This window comes from Tursiops truncatus, chromosome 6, assembly GCF_011762595.2.
Source record: "Tursiops truncatus isolate mTurTru1 chromosome 6, mTurTru1.mat.Y, whole genome shotgun sequence".
Classification (NCBI taxonomy): domain Eukaryota; kingdom Metazoa; phylum Chordata; class Mammalia; order Artiodactyla; family Delphinidae; genus Tursiops; species Tursiops truncatus.
The window spans coordinates 58,573,833-58,598,177 of NC_047039.1; the positions used below are offsets into that span (position 1 = coordinate 58,573,833).

At 41.8% G+C, this 24,345-nt stretch overlaps 1 protein-coding gene across 4 annotated transcripts in view; it reads right to left on the reverse strand.

Annotated features, from left to right (window-relative positions):
• The window catches only part of KDM4C (lysine demethylase 4C), a 400,106-nt gene that overhangs the window by 17,894 nt on the left and 357,867 nt on the right, over positions 1 to 24,345 (reverse strand). The gene's annotated exons all lie outside the window — the stretch shown is intronic.

The window sequence follows — 24,345 nt, forward strand, 5'->3', positions numbered from 1 at the left end:
TGATCCTGGCGGTGCCACAAGCACTCTTCTCACCTCACTTCTTCCACTCAGCACTGCCTCCTCAGGCAGCAACTCAGAACAAATTTCCCACTAGCTCATCCTGGGAAGGTGCTTTCTAGAGGGGGAGGGGTACAGATATACTTTGCAAACTTAAGTTTGTATGTATTGAGAATGACACAATAAAATTTGAATACAAAGGAATTAAATACTTGACTACTTTGATAAATTTTTTGCACATTTAGCAATTCATGTTTTGCTAATCCTGGTATTTTACTGATGAGGCCAATCTGACTGATTGAAATGCACACTTTCAGTTAAGCTTTAAATACAGACTGGGCAGGGTGCTGTGGTTTAAAGGAGAGGCACACACAGGAAATATTTAGTTGTTTATGGTTAGAAATCCACCATGTATTACTTTTCATTATTAACAGAAATTTTGCATCATAAAGGAGTGGGCCTTTTACTGTTGGGTTCAGAGTATACCTGAGAGGTTCATCTTTCTCACAGCAGACTATGCCTCCATTTAAAGCTATGGGCAAAGAAAAAAAAGTGTGTGCTCAGAGGCTCTGCAGAGTTGACAGTCTGCATCTAACTTAGTCAAATGAAAATGTTTCTTCTTGGCCTTCATAATATTTGATCTCAGGCTACACAGAACTGAAAGAGTAGGATGAAGAACTGTATTCTACATATGCCCCTGGAGTTATCATCTCACTTTTCATTTCCCTTCCCTTCCAAAGATGTACATGGTACTAAGAAGATTGGAAGGTGTAGCTTCTAAATAGATGCTGTCTCCTAGGACAGGAAGCTACATCAGCTCAGGGATAACTCTGAGCTAAAACCCAGATGGTTTGGTGATGGGGGCAAGGAGAGAACAAGAGTAAGTTTCTTCCTTCTCCTAAAGTTTTATTCCATGTGGAGGAAGCTCCATTAAGGTAATACTCCTAGCTTTTCTTTTTTTTCCCCACTCCCTCATTCATTCACTTTTTTTTTTTTTAACTTTCATTGGAGGATACTCGATTTACAATGTTCTGTTAGTTTCAGGTGTACAACAAAGTGAATCAGTTACACATATACATATACCCACTCTTTTATAGATTCTTTTCCCATATAGGCCATTACTGAGTACTGAGTAGACTTCCCTGTGCTATAGAGTAGGTTCTTATTAGTTATCTACTACTATACTTTATATATAGTAGTGTGCATGTTGTCAATGCCAGTCTCCCAATTTATCCCTCCCCTGCCAAAGCAATCGACAGATTCAACACAATCCCTATCAAATTTCCAATGGCATTTTACACAGAATTACAACAAAAAATTTTACAGTTTGTCTGGAAACACAAAAGACCACGAATAGCAAAAGCAATCTTGAGAAAGAAAAATGGAGCTGGAGAAATCAGGCTCCCTGACTTCAGACTATACTACAAAGCTACAGCAATCAAGACAGTATGATACTGGCACAAAAACAGAAATATAGGTCAATGGAACAGGATAGAAAACCCAGAGATAAACCCAAGCACATATGGTCACCTTATCTTTGATAAAGGAGGCAAGAATATACAATGGAGAAAAGTCAGTCTCTTTGATAAGTGAGGCTGGGAAAACTGAACAGCTACATGTAAACAAACGAAATTAGAACACTCCCTGACACCATACACAGAAACAAACTCAAAATGTATTAAAGATCTAAATGTAAGGCTAGATACTATAAAACTCTTAGAGGAAAACACAGGCAGAACACTCTGACATAAATCGCAGCAAGATCTTTTTGAATCCACCTCCTAGAGTAATGAAAATAAAAACAAAAATAAACAAATGGGACCTAATGAAACTTTAAAAGCTTTTGCACAGCAAAGGAAACCGTAAACAAAACAAAAAGACAACCCTCAGAATGGGAGAACATATCTGCAAATGAAGCAACCAACAAAAGATTAATATCCGAAATATACAAACAGTTCTTGGAGCTCAATATCAAAAAAAAAAAACCCAATCCAAAAATGGGCAGAAGACCTAAATAGACATTTCTCCAGAGAAGACATACAGATGGCCAACAAACACATGAAAAGATGCTCAACATCACTAATTGTTAGAGAAAGGCAAATCAAAACTACAATGAGGTATCACCTTACACCAGTCAGAATGGCCATCATTAAAAATCTATAAACAAATGCTGGAGAGGGTGTGAGGGAAGAGATATGGGGATATTTGTATATGTATAGCTGATTCACTTTGTTATAAAGCAGAAAGTAACACACCATTATAAAGCAATTATAGTAACACACCATTGTAAAGCAATTATATTCCAATAAAGATGTTAAAAAAAAAACCAAAAATAGAACTGCCATATGACCCAACAATCCCAATACTGGGCATATACCCTGAGAAAACCATAATTCAAAAAAACAAACCAAAACAACAACAACAAACAAAACACATGCACCCAAATGTTCACAGCAGAACTATTTACAATAGCCAGGACATGGAAGCAACCTAAATGTCCACCAACAGAGGAGTGGATAAAGAAGATGTGGTACATATATACAATGGGATATTACTCAGCCAAAAAAAGGAATGAAATTGGGTCATTTGTAGAAATATGGATGGTCTAAAGAGTATCATACAGAGTGAAGTAAGTCAGAAAGAGAAAAGCAAATATCGTATAATAATGCATATATGTGGAATCTAAAAAAATGGTGTAGATGACCTTATTTGCAAAGCAGAAATAGGACACAGACATAGAGAACAAATGTATAGATACCAAGGGGGAAAGCGATGGGGTGGGATGAATTGGGAGACTGGGATTGACACATATACATTATTGATACTATGTATAACAGAGACAACTGATGGGAACATACTGTATAGCACAAGAACCTAATGCACTGTGGTAACCTAAATGGGAGGGAAGTCCAAAAGGGAGGGGATATCTCTATGTGTATGGCTGATTCATTTTGTTGTGCAGTGGAGGCTAACACAACATTGTAAAGCAACCATACTCCAATAAAAATTAATCAGAAAAAAAAAAGACATATGGATGGCTAAAAGCACATTAAAAGATGCTCAACATCAGTAATTCTTAGTGAAATGCAAATCAAAACTACAATGAGGTATCACCTCACACTAGTCAGAATGGCCATCATCAAAATATCTACAAACAATAAATGCTGGAGGGGGTGTGGAGAAAAGGGAACCCTCCCACACTGTTGGTGGTACAGCCACTATGGAGAACAGTATGGAAGTTCCTTTAAAAACTAAAAATAGAGCGACCATATGATCCAGCAATCCCACTCCTGGGCGTATATCTGGAAAAAACCATAATTCAAAAAGAGACATGCACCCCAGTGTTCATTGCAGCACTATTTACAATAGCCAAGACATGGAAGCAACCTAAATGTCCACCAATAGAGGAATGGATAAAGAAGATGTGGTACACATATATAATGGACTATTACTCAGCTATTAAAAAGAACAAAATAATGCCGTTTGCAGCAACATGGATGGACCTAGAGATTGTCATACTGAGTGAAATAAGTCAGACAGAGAAAGACAAGTATCATGTGATATCACTTATATGTGGAACCTTAAAAAGGGGTACAAATGAACTTATCTACAGAACAGAAACAGAGTTATAGATGTAGAAAACAAACTCATTCTCCAAGAGAGTAAGGAGTGACAATTATATTGTTGAGTTTTCTGAAGGAGACTGCATTTTCCAAACGATGCACTACAGTGCCTTGGGGCACCACAGCAAACTTACTGGGGTTCTGAAATAGGGATATTTTCAGGGAAAACACAGTTGTCAGACACCGAGCTTATTACTACTATTAAGTTGTTTAGACCAAACTAGTAGATGGAACTGTTAGGTATTTCCTTTGGCCTAGGAGCGCTATAAAAAAACGTGCTGAGATAGCCAGGGTCTGTAAGCCAAGCAAGGCTGGTAACTTCTGGCTTTACCCCTCACCTTCCGTTTCTCTTTGGAGCCCCTCTGCCGGCAGAGAACTTGCTTTCTGCTCTGCTCCTTTCACAGAGAGGATCTGGTGGTGCCCTGTACTACCTTTCTAGGAGGCCTAATTCTCAGGTCCAGTATCAGGAAAATTCTTTGCCCACAGATGGAAGCCACACTCTCCAGCATCTGCTTTATGACAAAGGAGATATGTTAAGTTTTCAAACTCTGACTTCTTTCTCTCTCTAAATTGCTTGTCCTCAGGCAGGATGAGACGTTTTCTATTGGGCCCTTCCTCAGTCCCAACAGAGGCAAGTCCAGGCCTCAGGCATTACAAGGCCACAGTCCCCATCTACTCACCCACCACAAGCCACCTCCAAGCAGGAGAGTTATGCCCTTAGTTTCACAGATTTGACCTTCAACAGAGGTTTACTAGCCTTTAAAATGACTACCCCAAACCAATCCTGACCTGCAATTCTATGTACCATAACACCAAGGTGTGGCAATGGCCATAGAAATGTGGCCTGAGGAAAGTATAAAGTATACTTGAGGAATTTATCATAAACATACACCCTTATTAGTAAACTAAATATATGCAACTTTACCAAGTGAGGAACAATTCCTTTTTGAAAAATTCTTTGGAACTAAATGTCTGAGATACAGTTTGAAGTCTTGCTTACTGGCAATGAGCGCTTTACTCACAGCAAATCTTAATTTGGCACAGTGACCTCCCAGAGCCCCCCAGCTCAGCCTCCAGGCACAGTGACCTCCCAGAGCCCCCCAGCTTAGCCTCTAGGCACTGTGACCTCCCAGAGCCCCCCAGCTCAGCCTCCAGGCACAGTGACCTCCCAGAGCCCCCCAGCTCAGCCTCCAGGCACAGTGACCTCCCAGAGCCCCCCAGCTCAGCCTCCAGGCACAGTGACCTCCCAGAGCCCCCCAGCTCAGCCTCCAGGCACAGTGACCTCCCAGAGCCCCCCAGCTCAGCCTCCAGGCACAGTGACCTCCCAGAGCCCCCCAGCTCAGCCTCCAGGCACAGTGACCTCCCAGAGCCCCCCAGCTCAGCCTCCAGGCACAGTGACCTCCCAGAGCCCCCCAGCTCAGGCTCCAGGCACAGTGACCTCCCAGAGCCCCCCAGCTCAGCCTCCAGGCACAGTGACCTCCCAGAGCCCCCCAGCTCAGCCTCCAGGCACAGTGACCTCCCAGAGTCCCCCAGCTCAGCCTCCAGGCACAGTGACCACCAGGAGCCCCCCAGCTCAGCCTCCAGGCACAGTGACCTCCCAGAGCCCCCCAGCTCAGCCTCCAGGCACAGTGACCCCCAAGAGCCCCCCAGCTCAGCCTCCAGGCACAGTGACCTCCCAGAGCCCCCCAGCTCAGCCTCCAGGCACAGTGACCTCCCAGAGCCCCCCAGCTCAGCCTCCAGGCACAGTGACCCCCAAGAGCCCCGAGCTCAGCCTCCAGGCACAGTGACCCCCAAGAGCCCCCCAGCTCAGCCTCCAGGCACAGTGACCTCCAAGAGCCCCCCAGCTCAGCCTCCAGGCACAGTGACCCCCAAGAGCCCCCCAGCTCAGGCATAGTGACCTCCCAGAGACCCCAGTTCAGCCTCCACCCAGCTGTGCTCTGGATCGGCCACAGTCACTTCACACACTTTCCTGTCAAAATCTAGGGAAGACAGTTCGGTTGGCTTTCTCAATTTCTTGCCTTCAGAACTTTTTTTCTTTATTCATAGTAGAAGAATAAAGAAAAATAACCAACCAAACACATAAAAACATAAAATTTTTCTGAGAATCTCCCTTCCTCCTCCACCACCAGGAGGCATTATTCTCAGTCATGATGCCCAATTTCTCACTCTTTGCCAGGTCCTTTAGCTGGAAGTGGATGTACCTGGATTTGCATATAACTTCATTTAGTGAGGATTACTTATTATTTACACCACAGCTACTTCCCAAATGGACTTAAGGCAGCTCATAGTAAAACACAAGAGTTTATTTCTGTAACATCTACTTTCCTCCATAGAGAAGTGGTTTCAATTCATCAGCTGTCTCAATTCTTGAGTCTGCCAGAAACTTTCTATGACTACATGGCATATAAAGCATTTAAATAGAAATGGGATTAGGAGCACGTGGGCTGATAAAAAGAAGTTGAAAAGTCTGATATTTACGTTTCCCCGACCCCTCCAGCATAGAAGCTGCTGGGTGTTCCCAAAACTGTCACAGTCACTAATCTGATATCTATTTACTGACCACCTGTGTGAGACACTGGAGGAGCCAACAGTGTCCACCTCCCCAAGCTAGGGACAGACAGAGGGTGTCGTGTCCATACCTGGAAGCCTGTCACACTGAGCCCCACAGCTGTGGGCTGGGGACCTCAGGGGTCCCTGCAAGGGCTGGAATCCATGTGGAGTACATGAGCTTTGGCCACCATGATCACTTCAACCAGAACAGAATTTTTGATTTTATAGGTTGGGTTTCTGAGTAGGACTTCATGCAGGAAAAAAAAAAGTTTCTGTTAAAAATGAGAGGTCTGAAAAAAATGAAATAAAATAAATAAAATGTCTGAAGATGAGGGGATTCAGTTTATGGAAAGCAATGGCTTGAAGGGTCTGCCTCTCTCTTAAAGGCCTTCAGCGGCTCACGTCTCCCTGGCTGTGCATGAGGAATCAGACAATAGAACAGAGCTTCTCAAAGTGCAGTCCCAACTGCTGGGGACACACTTGAAAAATGAAGATTCCAGCCCACACTGCACAGCTCTATGTGACCTGGATGGTTTTTTAAAGCATTATAGAATTTGAGATCTATTCTACCAAAGGATGTAAAATGTTAAAGAGACCTTTCCTGATGCAGTTCTTAGTGTGTTACTGGAGCAAGTAACACTTTGCTGGAAAAGTATATGCATTAAAAACATTGACTAATGTGTTTTTCTCAGTTGCTGTCTAGACCCTCAGAAGAAATCTGCCTTCGCCTGACAGAAATACCTGTTTACCCTTTGCTGTACTGCCTCCAGGGATGTGTGAACTCCCCTGAAATCTGCCAGAGCCCTCTCCACAGGGACACTGGTGTCTGCAGCTGCTAGTAAGCCTGTAGCTAGAGTACTACATAGATGATGTAAAAATTAAAGACAGAAATAGTCATCGTAGTCAGGAGTGGACTTCTGCCTATGATTAAAGGGCTGTGATTAAAGGACTGCGATGAGTCACAATCCCAGGTAAGAGGATGGTGTTAGAACACATTCCTGCCAAAGTCAGGGCCAAACTCCTGTACTTGCTCTCCTAACAAAGAGGAGAGCCCAACTGCCAGTCTGACTATTTGAATTCTGAAGTCACTGTGTTCTTGGAACTGCCTCTAGGCCCTTTGAAAGGGACCCTCTAGAAGGAGCAGCTGTCCTTGCATGCTGCCTGCCTTCCTCCCTCCCCCAGTTCCCACCTCTACTCCTATCAGGTATAAACCACAGGGCAGGCAGCTCCGTCTATCAGTCCCGCTGCACCAGATGAAGACACGGTATGTGAACTCCCAGTACTTAATCAGCATATAATTTGGAACCTCTTACAGTCCCCCATGCAGAAAATGCTTAAGTGACCGAGAGCAAACTGATGCCAGCAACTGCTGGCATTTTAAGGGATAATCACCTGCTCATTACTGGACTCGGGCAGAGATTAACAAGACTGACTGAAAGCCATGTGCTAATCATACTGGCTATCTGTCATCTGGCTTCCCAGCATCTGAACCCCCTTCTCCCCTTCAGAGTCTCCATGGAAGGCAGAGCTCACCTGCCATTACAAGTGCTGAAAGATGCCAGATACTCCCTTGCCCAGCAGCAGGTATGGACCGGGGCCCGGCCAATTAGCTACATCCTGCCAGTAGATGTAGAACCTGTGACCAGAGATGCAGAGAAACGGTGGAGGGGAGAATGCTCTCAGAGGCCGGCAGCAGCAGTGACAGATCCCACGTGCCAATGGCAGAACCCTGGTCCAGGTGGACCGAAAGGGGAGGTGCCTGGTCCTACTCACGTTCCAGCTGAGCAGCCTCCCTCATTCTCACCTGTTTTTTGACTTTGTTTTCCTGCATTCCTGGAGATTCTGCGGGCATCCTTATAACTTTCCACTAAGTTCCTGTAGTGCCTAAATCAGTTACAGTCAGTTTTTTGTTTTGTTTTGTTTTGGCCACGTCACAAGGCTTGCGGGATCTTAGATGCCCAACAGGGATCGAACCCGGGTCCCAGGCAGTGAAAGCACCGAGTCCTATCCACTGGGCCGCCAGGGAATTCCTGAGTTACAGTCAGTTTTTGTTGCTCGACACTAACGACCCTGACTGCTAAGGAATGGCTAGTTTGGGTGATGGCAGATCCCGCCTCACAAAGTGAGGAGAAAACCCTTTCATTTAACGATGGAATACAAAAATGGAGGGCTTCCCCGACCACCTAATCCTCGTTCAAAGGGCCTATGAGGAAAACCATCCCCCACAAAGGAAGGGAACATATTCATGTCACCGCCCACCTGTTTACAAGGCACGGCCCTAGATGATTTGTGACTGTCCCCAGGTTTCCAATACTCCCCACAGTCTGAAGATTTACTCTTTGCAATGGGAGCCCTTTACAGGGGACTCTCATGGGGACTACTTTCAAAGGGATGCACCATGTTCACATGGATAAAATTCTGGACTGTTTGTTGAATATAAGTCATAATGATTTGCTATCAACCTTCATGTAGAAATTAACAAAGATAGAAAAACATTTAAAAATTCTTTTTCTTAAAAATAACTTTTTGTTCTGAGCTTCTACTATATCTTCCTCTGGGGAAAATTATAGACTTTTTTTTTTTTTTTTAAGACAGAAGAATTTAAAACAACCCATATTTCCACCACCTAGAAGTAAATCCTGTTACCATGTGGATTTTCTCTCTACACTTCTATGCATTTTTTAAAAAAAATTCGGGGCTTCCCTGGTGGCGCAGTGGTTGAGAGTCTGCCTGCCGATGCAAGGGACACGGGTTCGTGCCCTGGTCCGGGAAGATCCCACATGCCGCGGAGCGGCTGGGCCCATGAGCCATGGCCGCTGAGCCTGCACGTCCGGAGCCTGTGCTCCGCAACGCGAGAGGCCACAACAGTGAGAGGCCTGCGTACCGCAAAAAAAAAAAAAAAAAAATTCGGGCCTCCTGTACAGATAAAATATTTTCCCTCATAGCTACAACCTTTCTTTTCTTTCACATGAGCACACAACTGACCTCTCTCTGAAGAATCAGGCAAGAGTGCTGTTGTGAAGAGCTCACACTGCAGTTCCCACCGTGTTCCTCACTCATCCCATAGCACATCCCATAGGAGGGGAGGGGTCTTTCTATTGTGGTAAAATAGGCAAAGCATAAAACTTGCCTTTTAACCACTTTCAAGTACACATTCTAGTGGCCTTACGTATATTCACAGTGCTGTACAACCATCACCACCCTCCTTTCCAGGAGCTGTTCATCATCCCAAACTGAACTCCATATCCGTTAAACAATAGCTCTCCATCCCCCCATCCCCCTGTCCCTGGTAACCACCACTCTACTCTCTGTCTCTAAGAATTTGGCTATTTATAAGCACCTCATAAGTGACATAATATATTTTCCCTTTTGCATATACATATATAATTTTGTACCTTGCTATTTATCACTTGTAATTAAGAGGATCTTATTAATTATCCTTTGAAAACTCCACTTTACTGAATATATGCAACATTATGGATATTCCACAATTAATTTAAGCACACGCCTACTGTGAGATATGTAGGTCTTTCCAATTTTCCCCATCATGTATAGTACTATTGTATATTTTTCTCCATAAATCTTGGTCCAAGTTACTGTCTATATTCTTAGAATAGACTTGTAGAACCAGGATCACTTGGTGAAAAGGTATATAAACTATTTATAAAGTTAATTTCATCAGCTTTGAAAAATTCACCATCAGACTTACTTTTCTAGTGCAGTAAATCTATTCTTAGCCACTAGAGGAAATTCTGCTTCAGTCAGTCCAAGGTGGGGTCCAGGCTAAATGCCCTCCCAAGCCATCTGATGCTAAGCCACGTTGAGAATCACCGCACAAGAAGATTCTCTCCCAGCATAAACTATACATCCTACCTATAAAGGAAGAACTAATTCCATGCTGTTTCCGCTGACTATAGCTCTTCTACAGTGACAGCCGTCCAACATACCTCTTACCTTTGTTCTGTGCTAGTTGTGAAACACTGTCATTTCAGCCTGGGGGTTAATGGATTCAAGCCAACCTGCTTCCACACTGACAGCCGTCATTCCGGGAAAATTCTATGTCTGATATCCAGTTTTCCTTTGTAATAGATTTTTAATTCTTTTTTAAGGGTCACACACACACACACACACACACTCCCGCACACACACGCACCCCTTCTCTAAGATACTCTGGTTATCTCTGTTAAGCTGGCGTGACACCCTCCTTATTCCCTCCAACAGCCAAACTCCTTTCCAGCAGCCACACTTCGCCAGTGCCCCAGACACTTAACCACACCTATCTTCTAAACAATCGTATCTTCTTCAGAGACTGAACAGTACTGACACTTATTTGGTAAATTCCTGAGGGCCAATTGGTTAGTATACACTTTCCCTTCTGCTATAAGCCAAGAGTGAACACAATTCCTGGTAAAGGTACTGAGATCCCAGAGATGGAGGCGGTCTTATTCTTCTCAAAGTTACTACGGCATTAAGCCTCAGAAGGTATAGTGCTAAAAGAAGTCACATCTTTGTTATTAGAACTAGGTGAGATTCTGGAAAAGCTTCTAAAATCATAGAAAGTATACAAAGTTAGGCAACTTCTTTTGGAATTATCTTTCTGGTTCTTTTGAAGTGAGGAAGCGTAAGAGAAGTCAGTACGAGAATCAGGGGTGACACTGGGGAGCTGACCTGACGGCACAGGCCTGGACGGACACCGGCAGGCAGAGAGCGCGTGAGGCCTCAGCGAGGCAGCTCTGAAGTGCGGGCCAGGGGTTTTCCGCATCCTCGTAATTGGAGAGCATGAATGGAACCGAAAGAATCATGTATTCACCCTTACCCGCCCTGGAGAGAGGCCTCTCCTCCCTCCTTTCCTGCCTCTTCTCCCTCTCTGGCATACACTGAGTGTCTCCTGGCACCTAGCGCTGAACTCAGCATTGGGAAGACAGAGACAAAAACAGTCCTTTCGGAGTCCTTTCTCCCAAGGAATTCAGAATCCACTGGGGACTCAAATATATACATGAATATCTACAATATGATGTACCGTATGTGATCATAGGTAAGCGGGCAGGGAGGTGGGACCTCTGTGTTCACGACTCATGCTCACTTGACATCAACTGTGTCGAGGACCTTCTCCTCAATGTTAAATCCCCTGCCATATAAACTGAATTAGTCACAGAGTCCCCATTCAGGACTCTCCTGCACTCATCCGGCTAGGTCTATCTGAACGCTGTAAGCTGTGCAGAAAGCAGTGACGTAGCCCTTAAAGGCGGACACTGGAGGGAGCTTGCGGCTCCTGCAGCGTTTTGTGGGGATCACTGTTGGAGGCTCTGGCGTGGCAGCTTGATTTTACTGGGGCTCCGTAGCTGGCTATCACACTGACTATGTTGAGTGGTGTAGCCAAGCCAGGAAGACAGAGCTGTAGCCTGACCCTTTCTCTGCCTCTCAAGAGTGTTCTAGAATAATTCCACCAATGATCCCTGGGCTGATTCCCCATCACACCAGTAGCCAAAGAAGGAAATCTTTCCAGTTAAACTCCCCAAAGCCCCAGATATACAAACTACTTGAAAATGGGATTTGTATGTTGAAAGTTTTCTGATACTACTTCTTACATCCTTCTTTTAGTAACCTTTCCTTTTATAAAGGTATGGAACATGTATAATTCCCAAGTATTACTGGGACTCTTATGCTTAGGGACTCTCTTGACCAATGAATTGCCCGAAAATTAGTAGCCTCCACCACCAATAATAATAACCACCACTATAAACATAAACACTACCTGAGTGTTTATTATGTGCTGCTGGGCACTATGCTAACTGCTTCATACAATATATTTCAATAATTCCAACAATCCTAGCATTTATTATTATCTTCATTTTGTGGATAAAGTAACTGGTGTCAACTCCCTTGCCCTGGGTCGCGTGTTTAGTTACGGAGCAGAGATGTATACTAGGTCTGTCTGCTACACAACCAGTTCTTCCCACCTCAGAGAGACAGCCAGCACCGTTCCTAAAGGCTGCCCCTGGGCTGGCTGCATCCACCTGCTGTCTTCCCTATAGACACTAATGCATAAGCTCCCCAGAACTGCAACTCCTCATACTCAAAAAAGGGGAGAAATTCCCATCTAGAGGAGACAGGTCTTTCCCCCTTTTTTAGTTGTTGGCAGAGGCTAAAGCATGAGGGAAACAAAATATTTTATCATGTCAATAAAAATGTATGTTGCAAAAAGAAGAAATGCAGGGCTTGAGGTGAATTTCTCTATAGTGGTTTCTAAAAATAAATGTCAGTTCCAAAAGCTGAACAAAGAAAGATGAAAAGAAGGATAAGGATCAGCGTTGTGGGAGAAAAGGTTGTCCTGTGCTCACATGTCACGCTGGGGGCTCTGAGGTCAGACAGCAGCTCGGGCCACGCCAGCCCCTGCCCACTCCCCTCTGTTCCACAGGGTGTGCACCGCTTCCCAGAGCACGCAGCTGGGCCCAACGACATGGCCCAGGGCAGCGCTTCCAGGCCTGCAGTCATGCCGCCCAGGGTCAAAGAAGAGCTGCTACCGTGCACAAGCGACTTCACCTCTTTATGTCCCAGCTTCCTCAGCAATAAAACGAAAATAATAATACAACCTTGCAGGGTTGTTGGGCAAATGAGAGCTAATATATACTTAAAAGGAGAGGAGAAGAGAAAAGCAAAGCACAGTGGCTGGCAGCTGGTGAGTCTGAAGTGAACTGTGACTGGATTTAATTCATATCAACAGGGAACATCTGGAGGATGCTAGGGAGGGGACAAAAAGCCTTGGGAGAAGGTGATTCTTGGCATTTAAAATCATGAAGAAAGGACCCACTGAGAAGCCAAAAACCTACTATTAAAGATGATCAGACAATGTTATCCTCTTTGAAAATCCAAAACAACCCCATGGGGTAGGAAGGCAGGTGTCATCTCCCATACAGATAAAGAAGCACAGTGACATGCCCCAGCTCACACAGCTAGTAAGTAGACAAGTGGGGCAGCCTTTCACTCAGCACGTAACTTTTGAGCATCTCTTGTGTTCTAGGAATAGTGGGATTAGTAGTGAGAAAAACAGGTGTGGTGTTTTACTTCATGCAACTCTTTAGTGGAAAATGAAGGCCTCAAACTAAAATAATAATAATAAAGATAAGTGCAAGACATGTTTTAGCTTTAATGTCCTTTCATTAACATGCTTCAGGACCACTTTTGATGACGATAGTCTTACAAGACCACGTGTGCCCCAGAACCTGATTCATTTGTAGATCAGACACTGAAAATAAATATGCTTTGTAATCATTTTTGAATTGAAATTTTCTAAGTTCTTGTAAAACAAATACATACTAAAATATCAGTAGTTTCATATGCAATTAAACAGTCAAAAGCAAAACAACAAAAAGATAAGTGCAAGAACTATATCATAGAACTTACAGTATAAAGCAGAAGCAGCATTTAACAGAGGGATTATTGGCACGCTACATCCCAGAGAGCCTCAAGATGCCCAAGAGATGGGAGAACTAAAATGAAATTCTGACACAAGATTCTGAAAGAATCGTGATGATAAGGAAAATCGGGAAAAACGAGTCACAATATAAAGAGTTCTCAGAAGGGTTCAGATCTTTTTAAACAAATAACATGTTTTCCTGATTATAAAAATAAAACAGGCTTATATGGAAACTATAAGAAGGTGATAACGTTGAAAATCATAATCACCTATGATTACACCCTCCAGAGATAATCAGTAACGTTTTGATGCATTTCCTTTGAGGATTTTTTCTTTGCATATTTATATTTTTATACATGATTGGGATCATACTGTATATACAGTTCTGAGCCTGATTTCTCCACTTATGATTAAATATCCCTTGAAAACATGATTTTTCATTAAATATCCCTTGAAAACATGATTTTTAATAGCAGCATAAATAATTCATTTAACCTTCCATCTAGCTGCACTGTGTAAGTGTTCAATGTCCAGATTAAGGGAACAACGAGTCGTCACACTTGCACGGCCAGTTTGGGTTTCGGGCACTGTGTTCTTACACCTGAGACCAGCATTTTGTGTGGAATCCTGTCCCAAAAAATTTCATCTTGAGAGTGTCCTGGAGGAAGAACATTCTGAAAACCACTTTGTATTCATTGAATCATTCATTCCTTCCCACAACAAATATGTATTAAGTGACTGAGGCAGGACGACTGCTTTGTTTGAATTTGAGAAGACTGAGGAGGAACCCGATAGCATGTAAAAGCTGCCACAAAGAGAAAATGTGGGTATTTGGTTTTGATCTAAAGGTCAAGAACTGACTGGTTCCTGGGGTGTTTCAGAGGCAGCATTTAGACTCCACACAAAGAAGCTGATGCTCCCTAGCAGTTACAGCAACAAATTGGAAGTGCGCACCCTGCCACTTGAGTATTCAACAACGGACCTGAGAACCACTCTCCAGGCCTAGGGTAGTAGATACCTTCTGCAGAGAGTGGAATCCGAGGGAGTCACAGAGGAGGGTTCGGGGAAGGGAGAAGGGTGGTTTAAAGGCTGTGGTGGGAGCAGACTGCACACTTAGCCCTTAGCCTGTCTTAGTTATGCAGCAGCCCTGAACTGAGCCAGGGTTACTCAGAACTTCTAGACAAGAAACCCGCTGGCTAAGACAGGCAGACGTTACAGGCAGAGCTAAGATTATGGTTTCTAAATTTCTCAAGCCCTTGTCCAGTGCCCTTCCTCCTACACCAAAATGTTGGGAACAGAGTATGCAAAAAAAACAAAACAAACAAACAAAAACAAGAAAAATCAGACCTAGATGAAAAATAATCTTTTCCCTTAATCTAATCTTAGTCACTCTCTGGCTACACTCCATGAGCTGCTTATAATATCAGCTTCCTCTACGGCCAAAGAAAGGGAGCATCCTTCTGGATCAACACCCCAAGAAGAGGACCTATTCATGCAGCACCGTCTCATCCTCTGGTGGGCACATAGAAGGTTCTAACTTAACAACCAGGAAACTTGCAAACAGGGGAAGCAAAAGCATAGAAGTGATGAAAGGAGCAGGTGTGAGGCCTCTGCCTACCTCTGTGGAAAAGTCTTTTACAAAGCTTTTGTGGTGAAATGTACAACTGCCAAAAGACATCGCGGTGTATAAAAATATGTCAAGGATTAATTACTCTTGGGCTATGGCCTAAGAAGAGCTTGGCCCTCTAGTCTCCAAATGATACTGCAATATACAAGCGGCACGCCATGTTGTCGAGTGAGGCTATGTGCCCAAACCAACGGCCTCACCCAAGCTGGCCCAGCACGTGCTCCCTCACATGCCCACACAGGTAGGTGGTCATCAAGGCCTGGGCTCGGGAAAGGGGCATATGTGTGTGTAAACGAGTGGACAGCTGGGCTGGGGGCACATTCTAATGCTTATAGTCAGAGATGATTATGGATGACCCAATGTGTTTCTTCCCTGCCAGAATCAGAAGACGCCGACGAGATCCTCTAGGCCAGTGTCCCATTTTAAAGAAATGGGCTGAACAATAAGATGACTGGCCCAGAGTCACAACTCACCAAGAGCTGGCTGTTATTTAAGTTAATGTTGCCTTTCACAGCTCAGCAGTGCAAGATTTCGAGCAAATGAGTAACCTCTGGGGAGGATTTTAAACAGAGGATTAAAAAAAAAGAACCAGGAAGGGGTGAAGATAAACTTAAGGATTTGTGAGAATATGATTTGTCAAAAAATGTCAGCCAGTATTATGTTAAACTCAGAAGGAGAGGAGTCCTAAAATGAATATATGTAGAAATGAAGTACTCCAGAATTTCTTCTAAGTTGCAGATGTGCCTAAGCATAGCAATAAAATATGAACAACTCATTCTATAAATGCTTCCCATGGAACTTACTGCTTCTATCTCTGTTAATTTAACATGTCCTTCCTCTCAGATGTAATGCAAATGCATAAACTTAAACAGTCATGTTCATAACAGACTGTCTTATGAAGAACAGGACGTGTGTAATTACTACCAGCCTATTTCCACAGAGGCCAGTCTGTCACAAATGGTAGACAGATAAATAAGATGGTTGAGGAGAGGATAATGAATCAATCTATTTACTCAACACTATTAACCTTAAAGAGAAGTCAGAAATTTCAGAAATTCCCCAAATGATTCTTGTGTCGTCAAAAGGCTGTCAAATCAAAATAAGAATTTCGCTGTTTGTAGATTCCCAGAAAAGAGTGAAAATGATATATAGATAACATGCTATAGTCAGATTCATCAAAACAAGAGCTTTTAATCCAAAGGCTTAAAAACACATTAGAGGGGGGCAGTGAATTCAGCTTTATTGATCACACTCAAGCCTGGAATGCCTGGTTCAGAATTACATTGAGGATTACGTTGTGCCCTTTTTTCTGATAGTTAATGAACCTTTGAAATAGGAACCTCTCTGTCCTTTTCATGCTAGATACTAATCTTTATTTGAAGCCTGATTCTTGCTAATATCTGATTTGCTTAATGAAAACTAAGCAGTCAGCCAATTAATATTTGAATTATGATATGGTCTTTTTTTCCCATCTCCCTCCAAAAAACAAGGTTTTGTTAGCATTGTCAGTTACTTTCCTTGAGACAGACACCCACAGTTTTGAATTGATGTAGACTGCCATGCAGTAGCAACTGTGAACCAAAAACATGCCAAAGGGAGAATCCCAGGGTACACGGGCAGCTGTAAAGGGGGTGTCAGTGGAGGTGATGCTGGAGCCAGAACAGCTGAGCCTGGCTTTTATAGGTTCAACAAAGAAGGAGAAAGAAGACCCCAGGGATGCTACTATGAAAAAGTAGAAATGGAGGCAGAAGATAAGGGATAAAAGGAGATGGCTTTGCCAGCAAATGGTTTTAAATGTCCTTCACTAACTACCAATCAGCAATAACATTAATAGAACATGGGATGTGATTCCTAGCTTCTAACAAGTCAATATGATGCCAGGTGCCTTCAGATAAACAAAGATCTACGTGCATATACACACACACAAGGACTATATATGCATTTTTAAAATCCTGGGAGGGTATATAAGCAGCAGGTGGGACGGCACCCAGATGTGGGGTGCTCCAGAGACTTGTACGTTTCATCTCACATCCGTCTATATTTCTTGAGGTTTAGCCAGCCATGGGAATGTTATGTAAAACACTGCGCATATGTGATTGTTAAACAGTAGCTGCTAATTCCTATTATTACTGCTAACCACGACATTTTGTCTACCAAAGTAAGTCACTGACCCTTTCCCTTTAAAAATGGTATGTGAAACTCAAAAACGAGGGTGTTCAAGACTCTCCAAGTTCCATCTCCTTCAGAAAATGAGAGCTCTTCCCAGAGCCTACAGCCAAAGGGGAAGGAACATGGAAGGCAGAGGGGAAGTCAAAGTCCCAGAGAGGAGCCCCCAGGCTATGTGTACAGAAACAGGGCTGGGGGTGGGATGGGGGCAAAGTCAGGTAAATGAGTGCTGAGGAGAACTATGGAGGAAGGTAAGTTAGAACGAGCTATACAGTGAGACCAAGGCTACAAATGTGTGATTATGCCCAACTTAAATGTTCGTGTGTCAAGATGGAAGCCCCATCGAGGGTAAACAGGACTCGTCAATTTGGGTGGCCATCCTGTCACACTGAAGAATTACTTGGGCAAATACTATTTTATCAAATGGGTTAGAGTTAGGTAATAGTGTGTATGTTATGATATATCCATTTAAAGATGAAAATGAAGCGACTGTCCATGCCATTGCTGAACTATGGGATGTCTGTTCTCACACTGTGACATGGGGCCTTTCACTCAGCATCCCTTCAGCTCTGTGAGAGACAAACAAAACAAAACAATCCTATGCTTTGCAACCCCAGGGTCCTGGGATGGCCATAAATACAGTAACTGCTCTAGATGGGAAGAGCAGGGAAGAAGGGAGGAGACCTCAACAATGGCCACGTGTATACTCATAACCTTGGTCCTGAAACTTGGGCTTCCTTCCACTTGGCTGAGCAAGCTGGACCCTGCAAGTCGTGCTCACACCTCTTTCTTCCTCGGCCCCAGTATAAGTCCACCATGACTCCTCTGGATTTCACCTCCTAAATGTATTTTAGATCCTTCCACTGCTCCCTAGTCCAAATTACAACACTCCTCCTCTGATCTACTGCAATGCTCTCCTAACTGGCCCCCCAGCATACACTACAGCTTACTACCCAATTCATCTTCTCCATGACAGCCAAAGAAAATGCTTCGTAACAAATCTCTTCATGTTGACTTCTGCTTAGGACCATCAATGGCTTCCCCCTGCTCTTGGAGTAAAGGTACAACCCTATAACATGGTCGTAAAGGCATAGCCTAGTCTGCCCCTTTCCTCCTTCTCCAGGCCTACCACCTACCTCTCCCAACAGACACACTTGCCTTCTTTCAGCACCCTGACCTGCTCCTTCCTGTCAACAACAGCCTTTACACATTGTTTGCTGGGACACTGTCCTCTGCCCTTTGTCCAGTAACGCATCCTGTAGGTTTTAGCTCAAGTCACACTGATCACACATCTATATAAGGTTTTTTGCTACCTGTTCTTATAGGATTACATTCCTATCACTCCAGGACTTATCTCAATTTGAAGTACATTTTTATTAGTGTGACTGTCCTATGTTACTCTTTCCCATTAGATTATAAATTCTATGAGAGCAAAAACCATTTCAATTTTATTTATCACCATCATATTTCCAGGGCCCAGCACAATGCCTGGCATGTAGCAGGTGCTCACTGGAAGCAAAATTTTTAGTAAGGCTCCACTTACTGGAGTGTAACATATCCCTTGGCTGGAGAATACATAAATCACCAATGCAGGTACCCAGATGTGGCTTATCAAAGACCTGGAGCTGCAGGGGTTCCTTTTCTACAAGGGGAAGGGCCTCCTGGGGAAGCATCAGCCTTCCACACTGATACGAGCCCCTCACTCTTGGAGAAGAAAGAGAATTTGAGTACCACACACGCTGCTGCCCATCCTCATTAGACTTCTCCTGCAGGGAACCCACTCTTAGATACTGGTTAAATGGTTGCCCTTCCAAACTCCTGCAAACAAAGACAAAAACAAAATACAAGACGAAACAAACAAAACCCCATTAGAAACGTAACTAATGACATGGGGTAGAGTTTCAACATAAATATAGGAAAGGAGTTTTACTAGTATTGAAATCAATTTTAAAACTATAAATAAAATATTAAATTTCATACCAGTTCTCTTATAGTTCCTATTTTAACAGGGCTTCAGATATTGGCTGCTTAGAATGCAATGACCAGAGTCTGACTTGTTTTGTGCTAGTCACTATTTTTATGGTATAAATCAGATAAACTGTTTAGAAGATTCAATATTAACTGTTACTCCCTCAAAAAAGAGGATATCACATAATAGAATCATTAGTTCAGACTAGTTTTAATTAAAGGCTAATAAAAAGGATAAATATCAGGCTTGTTTTAAAAACAATAACTTATAAGTATTATTCTTATAACTATACTACTAGAGACATGCATAATTTTACCCCCCTCCCTTTTAGCTGAGTTGTTAGCCATTAATCTGCAAAAGGCATCTTTTTCAGGCACAGACCATATCACCATTAATTACGAAAATTTCCAAGTAGTAGAAAACCCTACTTGGATTTGAAAAACCGTGCATAAAGCATTATTCAACATATTGTACTATCAATATTATAACATTCAGAAAAAGCTAAAACATTCTTTATGTTTAATGGTACTGGATAAAATAAGCATAGAAGACTTGCAAACATAATATCTTCCATTTCACAGAAGCTAAGAAATCAGATAGGGCAGGGCAATTGATTTGCAGAAACACATACAACCAAGAAAGACTACAGCAGGTCACAACTTCCAGGTTTTTCACTCACTTCTTAGCAGAGAACGTTTTCTGACTGTGGGAAAGATTAGAAATGGAAGGAAAAATCGCACTCACTCCGTCCTCTCCACATTTCCTCTTCTCCCTTTACTCACACAGCCTGACCTCAAAATATAATTCATTTAATGAAACGAAAGGCAAGATTTATTACTGGTTCTCTCTCACCCATGAAAATCAGCTAACCTCTTTCAAACAAGGTATGAAAGGGAAATACTAAAATGAAGGCAGTGCCAGTCTACCAATAAATAGACAGTATTGACTTCTTCTGGATATACTTATCAGACAGTAATCTAAGTTCACTCCATTACCAAAATAATTTAAACCCCATGGTCAAATAGGAACATAAACTCTGTTGATTTATGAGCCCAATATCTTCTGGGATGTGTCACCAATTTACGTGCTATGTCCCAGTGTGTTCGCACCTGGAGTTGGATAGAGGTGAAGGATAATGTAAAAAGGCTTGTAAACAGGCAGCTCCCTGTTGACTGCTTGCCTCAGGAAGATCTCAGCATTAGCTATATATTTCAGAAATTGCATGCGGAACGTTGTGCTTACAAACGTGCTACAGGAAGGGTCAGCTCTGGACAACTTAAAGCACTTACGAAAGAAACATGCATGATTATACCACACCCAGGGTCACAGTATCTAGGTTTGAGATCAAAATGTAGTCGGAGCAAAGAAAGATTTGAAAGTTTGAGACCTTGCCAATCAAAGGCAGCTAGTGTGCCATTTTCATTTAAAGAAGAAAAGGGTCAACAATGACCGCTGACATTATAAGACTATGATGTGAAGCAACACTGACATCTGGCCATGTATTTATCAAAAGGAATAAAGAATTTTCATTATGCTTATATTTTCAATTCAATGCAAGTTGATTCAGCCCAACTCTGAAATTTAGAAATGTCACTTATATTCACAGTTTCGAGCTGAACATTCATGATGGAACCTGCTAAGGCCACAGGTGACTTTTCCCAAGAGTCCTGCTCTCAGGCACACACAGGTACCAGCAGCTGCATTAACACCATGGGTCCCTTAGCCACCTCTTCATGACAGATTCCTCACTCTTGTGGCAGAGGGACAGTACATAACTATCCACTTCATCTGTACCAGTGGTTTCTAATTTTTTTCAGGGCTCGAGGCCTTCTTCTTTAAAGAAGTCTTAGGTAGAAGCCAAACACTGAAGGCTTAGGTTTTCCCAGGGACTACTGCTGGAGCATAGCTCTGCTCTAAGGATAAATATGCTTTACCTGGAAAGGACATGAAACTCACACAATACAAACTTGGACTCAAATTCTAAAACAACTCTTGACGTTGACTATGGATTTTAAAATAACATACCAATTGTCTAAGGTATGACTTAGAATAACAAATTTAATACTTGAATGTGTGATGGCTATTAATTTATTTACTCTTTAATTCAACAACTATTTATTATCCACTTACTATAAATATAAACCCTGTACTGAGAACTAGGTACATAACAGTAACTCAAACAGATACGGCCCTTGTTTTCAAGACGCTCAAAGTTCAATGGCTTTCATATATCAACTAAGGTAAGTGTTATGACAAACAAGATCAAGTTAAAATGGAAAATCTGGAGTTTAACTTCTTCTTTAAGTAAGCACTTCTTCATTAATTTCCCTTATATTACTAACCAAAAAAAAAATTTCCTCTGTTTTTCCCTTCCTTCCTTCTTTCTTTCTTTGGAAAAACAAAACATGTCCTGGTTTGAAATACGATCTTGGACTAATCTAAAATCTATCAAGTATTTTTCAGGTCTAAGCACATTAACCATATTCCAGTTCTCTTTGCAGATGGAACCACGTTTTATCTGGTATTTTCTACTCTTCTTTCCTTAAAGGTACAGAAATTATGTTGAAATTAAATTTCTGAAGGCTTATACAATACATATCTCCAAAATACTCTTGATATTAGGTAGACGTGCAAACAAACCATCCATGAGGCTTTCTAGAAGGTCAGAATATTAAAAGAAATAACTAATTTTCCCTTCTGTAGTGCAACTTTGAGAAAATTAGGTGACGGAGCAGAGAAGAACGACGTTTTTTTGAGCACCTACTATGTAAAAGGTGCTGCACTATGATGATTATAGACATTCTCTCAATTAATCCTTACAATTAATTGATTAAGTTAGGTTGTATGGTTTTCATTTTACGGAACTTGGACCTTGGCCTCACACCACACACAAAAATTAACACAAAATGGATTATAGCTCTAAATCTAAGACCTAAAACTATAAAACTTCTAGAAGAGAACATCAGAGAAAAATCTCTGTGGCCTTCAGTTAGGCAAAGATTTCTTAAATATGACACCAAAAGGATGATCCACAAAGAACAAATTGATACAATGAGCTTCACTGAAATTTAAAACTTTTGCTCTTCAAACACCTTTAAGAAAGTGAGGACAACATACAAACTGGGAGAAAATATTTGCAAATCACATATCTTACAAAAAATTCATGTATAGAATATTTAAAAAACACTTGCAACTCAATTTTTTAAAAAGTGAAATATCAGAATAGGCTTTTCCACAAAGGTGATGTATGAATAGCTAATAACCACTTGAAAAGATGCTCAAAATCATTAGTCATCAGGGAAATAAAAATTAAACTCACATTGAGATACTACTACACACCCACTAGAATGGTTATTATCCAAAAGACTGACAATACCAGGTGTTGGTAAGGGTTTGCAGAAATTATACCCTTACGCATTGCTGGTACAGCCACTCTGTAAAACAGTTTGGCACATTCTTATAAAACCAATCATGTATCTACCATATAACTTAGTAATCTCACTCCTAGATATTTATTCCAGAGAAATGAAAACACATGTCCACACAAAGACTTGAAAGCAAACGTTCATAGAAGCATTATTTATAATAGCCCCCAAACTAGAAATAATCTAATCAACTGGATTTACAGCCATCAACTGACAAATGAGTAAACAAAATATGTTATACAATGAAATATTATTCAGACTTGGAGAAAAAATGCTAAATATTTGGCAAAGGGCTTGTATCTAAAATACACAACTCTTACAAGTCAGTAACCTAGTTCATCTCCTCTCTGAAGTGACCTCCTTCAACCCTCTGTTCCATCACCATTGCTTCCGTCTCTGAACTTACTTTCAGTAACCTTCACTGGGTATTTTTCTTGTAAAATCTTTCAGATCAGCACCTGGTTGGGGTGATGGGATGTAAGGGGCATCAGTGATGAAAATATAACACAAATGGGCTGAGATGGGGCATGAATTCCCAAAGCTGAGGTGGCCTCATAACAAGAGGTATCTCTTCATCAGCTTGGTCTCTATCACTATAATGTCTCCGTGGCCACTTGACTTGAAAATCCAGGAGCTTCCCAAGAGGTAAAATTGTCATTATATGCAGATGGCATGATACTATATATAGAAAACCCTAAAGACTCCACACAAAAACTACTAGAACTGATAAGCGAATTCAGCAAGGTAGCAGGATACAAGATTAACACACAGAAATTGACTGCATGCCTTTACACTAACAGGGAAATATCAGAAAGGGAATGTAAAAAAAAAAAAAAATCCCTTTTAAAATTGCATCAAAACAAAAAAAACTTAAGAGTAAACCTGAGCAAGGAGGTGAAAGACTTATATGCTGAGAACTATAAACTATTAATAAAGGAAATTGAAGATGATTCCAAAAAAATGGAACGATATCCCATGCTTTTGGATTGGAAAAATTAATATTGTTAAAATAGCCATACTATCCAAAGCAACCTACAGATTTAATGCGATCCCTATCAAATTACCCATGATGTTTTCCACAGAACTAGAACAAATAATTTTAAAATTTATATGGAACTATAAAAGACCCAGAATTCCCAAAGCAATCCTGAGGAAAAAGAACAAAGCAGGAGGCATAACCCTCTCAGACTTCAGACAATACTACAAAGATAAAGTAATCAAAATAGTGTGGTATTGGCACAACAACAGACAGGTGGGTCAATGGAACAGAATAGAGAGCCCAGAAATAAACCCACACATCTACAGTCAATTAATCTTCAACAAAGGAGGCAAGATTATACAACAGAGAAAAGATTATACAATGGAGAAAAGACAGTCTCTTCAGCAAGCAGTGTTGGAAAAGTTGGACAGCCACATGTAAATCAATGAAGTTAGAACACACCTTCACACCATACAAAAAAATAAACTCAAAATGGCTTAAAGACTTAAATATAAGACATGACACCATAAAACTCCTAGAACATAGGCAAAATATTCTCTGACATAAATCATACCAATGATCAATGGTCCAT